This window comes from Microtus pennsylvanicus, chromosome 12, assembly GCF_037038515.1.
Source record: "Microtus pennsylvanicus isolate mMicPen1 chromosome 12, mMicPen1.hap1, whole genome shotgun sequence".
Classification (NCBI taxonomy): domain Eukaryota; kingdom Metazoa; phylum Chordata; class Mammalia; order Rodentia; family Cricetidae; genus Microtus; species Microtus pennsylvanicus.
The window spans coordinates 56,856,141-56,866,038 of NC_134590.1; the positions used below are offsets into that span (position 1 = coordinate 56,856,141).

At 34.8% G+C, this 9,898-nt stretch overlaps 1 pseudogene; it reads left to right on the forward strand.

Moving 5' to 3' along the window:
- The first annotated feature begins 1,456 nt into the window (after positions 1-1,456).
- Positions 1,457-1,633, forward strand: LOC142833239 (U2 spliceosomal RNA; annotated as a pseudogene).
- The last annotated feature ends 8,265 nt before the right edge of the window (positions 1,634-9,898 follow it).

Here is a 9,898-nt window from a genome sequence, read left to right on the forward strand (position 1 = left end):
CAATATCACTGCAGTCTGGCAATCAAGCCTTCAGCATACCTAAGCTTTCAGGGCTATTTAAAACCCCAAAAATGATACAGCTAGTCTTGTGTTTTCATCCAACTGCTGCTGGCAGTTGTATTGATATTTTTATTATAAATGTTACAGCTAAAGTTCAATATTCATGACAACAAGAATAGATAAAAGATGGAACAAATTAAACAAATAAACATTTAGCTAGGAAAGTTACCATGGAGAAATTTTCCATATTTGGTTATGTAATATGAAGACAAAATTCTTAGTGTATAACAATTCTAATTCGTCTCAAAATTTTCAAATCTAGGGAGATGATAAAAGTAAAAATTGCAAAGTAAATCTACCACTATGAATATTTTCCAAACAGCAATTCAATAAAATATGGATCTCTCATCAGATGATTTATGTTATTAATCTGTTTTCATTTTATATGACACAGCTTCCTGCAGGTGGCTAGTTAGCCTTAGAGTTTGAATTGTTTCTGATGACCTGATGTCATAGTGCAAAGGCAAGCAAATCATATCATTGGACAAATTTTTCTTGTGATCATGCAAAGAAGGCAACATGCATGTGGTTTGTCTATGTATTGTCAGTAGTTACTTTAACACTATAGCAGCAATCTTGACTATTAGCAATATATTTCTGCTAGCCACATATGTGGGTCTTTCCTGAGACAATGTATTGACTGATAATTTACCCTCCCACTTATAATTTAGGCATTGTCACTCATATTGAATATTCATGAACACATATTCACAGAAACATAGATGTGAATTTCAAAGCCTGTAGAACCAGGAACTCTTACCATGAGAATATTCACCGAAGTACAATGGTGGTAGATACAGAGGTCTGTTCCGTACTTCTCAATTTATACCTCAAGAATCCTAAACACACAAGAATAAAGAAATAAAATAGTTAAAAATATCAAAACAGGTACTACCCCAGAAAGGTAAAACTTTATGAATAGTACAATCCTGTTCTTTTAGAATTTTAGATGTAAAAGTAAATGTTGTATTAATTGTTTATATTAGAGTTCTTCCACAAAGCAGAACCAATGGGGGATGTAAAATAAGGTTTACAAGATGGGGATTGGCTGATACTATTGTGGAGGCTGCAAGGTCAGATGATCTTCCCCCTAAGAAGTCAAGTCTAGGTAAGTCTAGGATATAAACTCCTGCCCAAACATTTGAGACTCAAGATTGTCCTTGTTATAAATTCTACTCTCAGAGCAGAGAAGGACTCATGCTTCAGCTCAGGCAACTAGAGATAAAACCCAAGGTTGCCATTGTCTCTCCAATTTCTGTCCTTTTTAGATCTCATCAAATTGGTGTTGTCTATAAACACTGGGGAAGGCAGTCTGCCTGGCCAAGTTCACCGATTTACATACTAATCTATTCTGAAAGCATCCAGACATCATAGCCAGAAATAATATTTAACTGTCATTCTTCAGTCTTTTCAAGTGTAGTATCTGTTCTTATCAGGTTAATATTTAATATATCCTCTAAAGACAATACATTAAGTGGACATTGGAGCTAGGAAAATGGATGGGAACTTGCTTTGTCTACTCCAAATGTAGACCTATTATTGCAGTACCTAGAATAGTACTGGTAAAATTTAAAAAAAAAATGGTGCTTAGACAAATACTGGGGCATTCCCTGCCAGAGATAAGTTATTGACTAACCCTCTGCTCTAAGATGTTCACAGCGTGTTCTTACACAGTTGAGAAGAATTTATTTTAGTTGTGATATATATTCATCCTTCTTGTCTTGATGTCAAATTTGTACTTTGGAGATATTATTATTTTGTTGATATTTGTGCATCATAGTCACTTATAAAAATGGATACATATACTGTGCTATTATGGAATTTATATTTTCCTTATGTTTGGTACTAATCTTTAATTTGCAACTAGATTTTTCACTGAATGTTGAAATACCATGTTTTATGATTGTAAAATTAGTTTATGAAAACACATTTAAAAATAAACAAAAGTAAACTTTTTAAACAACTTTTACTTATGTTATATGCAACATCAAATTTGCATTTTTGTCTTTATTACTTCACTGCTAAATTAAAACCATGTAAATTGTATTTTATGAAAAATATAAAATAATTCTAGCATATTTATATTTTAGTTACATTGAAATTTATATTTTTGATGAAAATCTATCTATACCTATCAACTTTTAAATACATTTCAAATGTATTTTAGTTATTCAGATAATTAGTATAAACATAAAAATTTTGAGTGTAGAATGTAGTAGTGCAACTGAAATGAACTTGAACAACATTGTAAGATGATACATAACAATTTTCCTAGTCTCATATTAATAATCTCATCATCACTCTTTCAACAATATAATACACAGATATATTGAATAGGAATTAAATTTTGCTGTTGTTTTCAAAAGGTTATTTATTTTTATTTTATGTAAATGGGTGCTTTAACATGTGTGTATTGCTCCTGGAATCCTGAAGATGTTAGATTCCCTGGAACAGAAGATACAGATGGTTGTAAGCCAAGATTGTGTGCTGGTAACTGACTTTCTGTTCTCAGGAAGCCCAGCCAGTGCTCTTAAGTCCGGAGTTATGTGTATCTTTTATTTGTCAACCTAGGAGCACATGTGAGCTCATCATCTTGGATTCACTCTGCCAGTGAATCATAATAGAAATCGCAACGAATGGTGGACATGGATGCTCATACACTAAGCGTCATGACAGAAATGATAAAAGCCATGTGTAGTCTTTCAAGTCAGAGTCCTGATATGATCCCTTCTCAGTCTTACTCTCAATTATATGACTTTGAAAATTGGAAACTCCTTAATTTCCAGCTTTGCCGTTTGTTGAATAATGTTGGTAAGTATATGCCAAAAATGTGTCATGCTTGAAGTAACTTAGAATTTCAAATATATACATGATTTTTATAGTCACCAATCTTATGAGTATCAACTTGGTATACCCACTGAATTCAAAATAAGCTTTTCAGCAGTATGTATATCTCTTTTAAAAGAGATGACATTCTATGTAAAACAATAATGACATTCACATATAACAATTAGAAGAGGTTTGAATGAGTCAGAACAAGAGCTCTGTGCAAAAGAAATCCCTTCTTTGCCCTACTCACCATGTCCATGGCAGGTCCTGAAGTCATTTGGAGTTTTAAGATTCTGGTAAATAATGTTTGAAATAAATGCCCTCAAACCATCTTATTTATTATATCGATTCATACATCTGCATAAAATGTAGTTTTTAGTGGTAGCATTTTTCATGGACCAGTACAGACAGACTAAGAGTAGAAGAATTTTCCATCGACTTTTCTAAGTAGCAGTGATATTTCATAAAAATATTTCCCCACCAGGCCTCCCACTTGCTGTTCTTCATCTTCTAAGGTTGAGCCTTCCTTAACATGACCTAAACTTACCTTTATTAATCTCATACTCACACAAGACAATTCTGAATTTTTGTGTGCCAGGCTGGTCACTAGATATATATCATCCATTTAAAAAACATGAGCTGGAGTTCCTTAGTTTGCTCTTGCTCGAGTAGCATTTTACATATCTGCATTTTTCCTTTAGCTTTTCAGACATACCTAGATTTTGCCAGCCCTGGCATTTTTCAGTAACAATATATTTTTCTGACAGTTCCATTGAAAGAAAGTAAAGCTTAACACCTTTCAACTCTGATATTGCCTTTGGCTTCCACACAGGCATCTGTCATTATAGTTTCTATTTTGGGGGTTTATAGATAAATGCACAGAGTTTGGAAGACTGTACTGTGCCAAAAATCAACATAAGTCAGATTCTATCATTCTTCTGCATACTACCAGCCAATGGTTTCTATCATGCTCAGACTGCGCGGAATACCTTGCTTTTTCAATGACATCTAATACCAAAAGTCTCCTTTCTTACTCCATACACAGTGACCCAGTTTCTGTTTTGCATCCACCCTGAGTTGATTTCTGTTTCAAACTTTATGCTGTTTTCTCTCAAGAATGCTCCTCTGACATCATGCGACTGCTCCTGAATGCTTCTCAGCTTTTATTTTAATTTAAACATCATATCCTTCAGATAGTTTTGATGAATACCTAACCTACCTTAACTGCTGAAATAACATTCTGTCACAAAGAGCTAATTCTATGTAAGCCATATCTATGTTTTATTTTGTTGTTGGATGTTTTTGTTGTTTGTTTTCTACTTTGCAAAATTATTAAATTTAAGGAGTATAACTTAAATTTATACAGGCTGTTTATTACTCTTGTTTTAGAATTAACATTCCATGTCTATAAAGAACTACTAAATATTTTTTGTTTGCTTGACCTAAAATATAATGGGTCTAATATATTGTGAAAATTGCATATTTTAATTGATTTTTTATTTCAGCATGAGACCTATCAATTCTGTAATGTCTCCTTCTCAGAAAACTGAGTATTTTATTACTCAATGGGTAGGAGAGACATAGAAGTCACATCTTTTGTTAGTGCGTCCATATAGACACACAACCCCTCTGTGTTTTGACAATATGTACTGGCTAAGTAGTGGTAGTGGTACTGTGTCCTTTTCTTTGAATCAGGATGAGAGTGTTTCTATTCTCCTATCTTTTCATTTTAGGTATTGCCATACTGGAGAGTGTATTTTGAGGTGAATCCACAGTCAAAACTCATAGTGAATTCAGCTGCCATAGAGGATTGCAGATTGCACAGTGAACTTAGTAGAGGTAAGAAGGAACACATTTGCTGTTAAGATAGTGATTAAAGCATAAAACTAATATTTTTTAGCATAGTAAAAGGATATCAAGAGGATATCTAGAGTCAGATTCAGCTTCATGTGATCTGTCTGAGCCTCTAAAAGACAGAAGTAAAATGTATAGATGTATACATGCTCCTCAGAGATGTTTGTAAATATTGGGAAGCAGTTTGCCAGTAAATTCTATCTTATGATTAAGATTACTACAGCCATCTTTCTCATTTCTAGAAATTCACAATAAAACTCTGAGTCTTCTCACTCCAACCAAAACTTGGTTGTGGATGGATGCTTGCTCTTCTACACTCATCATCTTTGTGACTTAAATAGCTGACACTAACCATATTTTTGATGTCAGAATTGCACTAGGAATAATTATAATTTGCTCTTTTCTTACAAAAACAAATAGCAAAAATATTCAATAATGATAGGAGACAAGTATTTTTAATGGATTATAACAAAGCTATTTTAATATTTGGTATTTGTTAAAGTAATTTTGAATCATTAAAAAATATAATATTTAGGAATTGTAGCAAAAATATTGTAACAAGGATGTAATTATTATAGAAAGGAAAAAAACCTACTCTAGGACTTAGTGTATAAAGAGTTTATGAGAACCTCAACTACCACACTCTTCTGGTTTCAAGACTCACTACCCTCTCCCCAAGTTCCTTTTGTTCTTGTGCTTCTGGGAAAATCACCTGGCTTCACACAGGAATATCCATTCCTGAGCCACGGGATTTCCATCTCAACAAATCCCAGGGGCTTCCCTTGAGAATCACCTGTGCACTGACTGTCCATTTATAATATTCACCCATAAGAACAGTAAAAAATTCATGTATGAGGACCAACTCACAACCAGTACCTTTACTATCACATGGTGGTCCAACCATTTATCTCCTCCATAAAAGCCGTGCCAGCTTAGGGTGAGATCTCTAAAATCCTCCATCCCATATGTACTTAGAGTGCTTTTCCATGCAGTGAAAGGTCTGGGCAACATGGCATCTCATGTTCATCTTTATGGACATTCAATCACTCTCATCCGTCATGGGTGAAGACTGTTAATAGAAGACAAGCCATGAATCAGACAGAGTATGATACCAGCATCAGCATTTTAAGTTTTTTCCCTTCATTTTTTGGATTATGATATATTAAATATATATATGTATATATATATATATATATATATAGTGATCAAGATTTTTGAAATGAATATTTATTAAAAACCATTCATCATAAAATAGGTATTACATTTTATGAAGGTTTTTGTCTGCATTTTTCTCCCTGGTGCTCTCACTTGATTTTTCTTGATTTAAATTATTTTATTTCCACTGTGGCTTGGATTCACAATTACATTTTCCAATTCTTGGTGTCACTCTCCTTTTACAAATCATTATATAAGCCCTAAATTTTCTTGTTAAGGATATACAGTGAGTTGGGTTGAGGAACTAACTTGGACAAGAAAGTACTTATTGCTTAAGCATGAGGAATTTGGCTCCTGTCATGGTCCAGTGGCAGCTCGGACCCTAAATTATTTCTTTGGACTGGCATGGTGGCATGGAAATGAAAACACAACTCACATGGAAGGGAAATTCTTCATGATCACTCATGAAATATTGAGTTCACACCCTGAGAAAATTCCTCCCCTTTATTCTCCAAACAGCTTTATATATCAAAACATAAACTGAGGGGACAATTTATTAGCATTCTGTTTCCTGGGGAACAAGGTGAATGGCTTTTAGTCATGTCCACATTTACGCATGTCTCCTCTATCACATCTTTCTCGTCAGTATGCTAGCTCAGTCACATAGGCTTGAATTCGCATCTCTATTTAGGCATCCTCCAAATTACAAAGAAAGAGCAAAACAATATCCTGACCCTTTGTTAGGTTAACAAAAGCCTGTCTGGAAGGCTAGGTGACCACCTCAGTTATGAACTATTGCTTGAGAGCCTGACTGCCATACCATATAGAAATATGGGCCTACATGTTCTATGCATAGTATTCAAGGATAAAAGTCTGGCATTGTAGGAGGAAGAGCTGGTTGTTAGTTCCCAGCCACCCAGCTTTCTTAGACCCGAAATAATCACATAGAAACTGTACTAATAAAATCCCTGCTTGGCCCATTAGCTCTAACTTCTTATTGGCTAACTCTTACATTTTAATTTAACCCATTTCTATTAATCTGTGTATCCATGTGACAGTGGCTTACTGGCTAAAGTTCCCAGCATCTGAATCTGGTGGTTCTATGGCTTCTCTCTCCTCCACCTTTTTTCCTCCAGTATTCAGTCCAATTTTCCCACCTACCTAAGTTTTGCCCTATCAACAGGCCAAGGCAGTTTCTTTATTCATTAATCAATAAAAGTAACACATAGACAGAAGGACCTCCTACACTATTACCTGGTGTGGGTACCTATAATCCCATTACTGAGGAGATGGAGTCAGGAGAATGGGACTCCATGGTTTTCTTAAACAGCTGGTCTAGCTGAATTGGTGAGGTCAATGAGAGATTCTACAAAAACTAATGTGCACAGTGATTGAAGAAGATATTAAATATTGACTTCTCACCTCTACAAACACACAGATAAACATGGTACACATCCACGTAAACAGGTGTGCTGAATATAATATATATGTATGGATATTATGTCCTCTTCTGGTCTCTATGGACACCTGGTGCCTGTGGTAGTCATGCCCACAGGCACACATGCGCATAAAATAAAATATTTAACATATATTCATGTACACATATGCACAGAGTATGTGTGAGAAAGGGGGAGAGAGAAAAATATCTTGAGAAACCATCTAATAGGAATTAAAATAAGTAAATAAACAAATAAGTAAAATTAATATATGTGTTCATGTCTCTCTGAATAATGTCAAATTGAAAAATATCCAAACAACTCATTTTAGTCTATAAGTACTGTCTACCATCAAACAATTTTAGAATATTGAAGAAATCTACATTCAAATTTCTGTTTACCTTTTTTTACCTTCATATATGCATTCATTCAAAATTTCCTGAAATAATTACAAAATATTTTGTGTGAGCCAGTGTTGTGATTAATATTCTAAATAAATACATGATGTCCATTTCAAAATAGAGAATTAAACTATTTGGATTTAATGAAGATTATGAGATGTATCTGTTTTCACAACTGGTGCATATAACTGTAAGGAAATATTTTAAGTTAGCTAATTTCCTGTGAAGTTCTAGATGCTAATTGCTCAATTAGATAATCTTTGAATGGGTAGAAAACCTAATGGACTGCTTCTTAGATATGAAGAAGATGCAAGCTTTAATGATAATAGCATGCTTCAAAAACAAGAAGATATGGGAAGCCAGGTGTGTCCTACGAACCCCAGGTAAGACACTGCCCACCACCCACAAAATCCCTTTAAGCCTCCCCTAAAACTCCAGACCATGCACACACACATACCCCCCCCCCCACACACACACATGCAAATAGACTTTATATCTGGTGTGGAAGGTTCTTTTGTTTATGTGCTGTTTTTATTGTTTAATGAATTAAGAAACTACTTTGGACCCATAACCGGGAAGAACTTAGGTAGGCAGGTTAGAAAGAACTGAATGCTAGGAGAAAGGAGAGGAGTCAGAGAGAAGCTATGGAACTGCCTCCAGAGTCAGACATGCTGAAACTTTGCCACTAAGCCACTCCCATGCGGTGATACACAGATTAATGGAGATGGTTTAAATTAAAAATGTAAGAGTTAGCCAATAAGAAGCTAGTGTTAATGGGCCAAGCAGTGATTTAATTAATACAGTTTCTGTGTGATTATTTCAGGGCTGAGCAGCTTCGAACCAACAAGCAGCTTCCTCCAACACGCCTCCTGGTTTATAACTTTGAAAGAAGACTTCTGCTTTAACAGATGCAAGGCCAGAATGAGAGAAGCCAGTTCCAAAAGTGATACTTGTGACAGGCTGGTATTGGGACCTTAAAAGCCAGTCCAGATCAAGAGACCTCACACTGTACATCCTCCCTGGGCTCCATATTTGTCCCTACAACTTTGGAAGAAGACTTTTGCTTTGCCAGAAGCCAGGCCAGGTCTAGATAGCTCTAGTCTCACAAACTATAGAGGGGGCACTGTACTGGACCTGAAGACAAACTAGTCACTAGAACCTTTGGCCATTTAGGATGGAAGACCAGAGAGAAGAAAAATTAAGGAACAAAACACTTATCCAAAAAGCAAATACAAGAAGCAACACCTAGACCTATAATCAATCCAAATACAGACAACTAAGCACCAGTGTAAGAAGGCGCAAGCCTTTAATCCCAGCACTCGCGAGGCAGAGGCAGGTGGATCTCTGTGAGTTCAAGACTAGCCTGGTCTACAGAGCTAGTTCCATGACAGGCTCCAAAACCACAGAGAAACCTTGTCTCGAAAAAAAAAAACATAAATAATAATAATAAAATAAAAAAAGAAAATATGTTATCACCAGAGTCAAGCTATCCTACAACAGCAAGTCCTGAATAATTCAACACTACAGACATACAAGAAAATGACTGTAAAAAGATTATAGAGTTCCTTAAAGAGGATATGGAAAAATCATTTAAGGAAATTGAGGGAAAATTCCTTAAAATTGGAAGAAAATAACTCCCTGAAAGGAAGGCAAGTAAAAAACCAAACAAATGAAGGAAATTGTTCAAGATCTGAAAATGGAAATAGATGTAATAAAGAAAATGCAAACTGAGAGAATACTGTAAATGGAAAATCTGGATAAGTGAACAGTAGCTACAGATGCAAGCATCAACATCAAAATACAAGAAATGGAAGAGATAATCTCATGCATTGGAGAGATGATAGAGGTAACAGAGTAATCAGTCAAGGAAGATGTTAAATCTTAGAAATTTCTAATACAAAACTTCCAGGAAATCTGGAACACTATGAAAATATCGAAAAGAATAATAATAGGAGTAGGAAAAAAACCCAACTCAAAAAATCAGAGACTATTATAATTAAGAAATCAACAAAAAATTATTTCTGACATAAAGAAAGACATGCCTATAAAGATACAAAAAACTTATAGAACACCATATAGATTAGATCCAAAAAGAAAATATCTTAACCACATAATAATCAAAACATTAAACATACAGAACTTAGGCAGTATACTAAAAGAGGC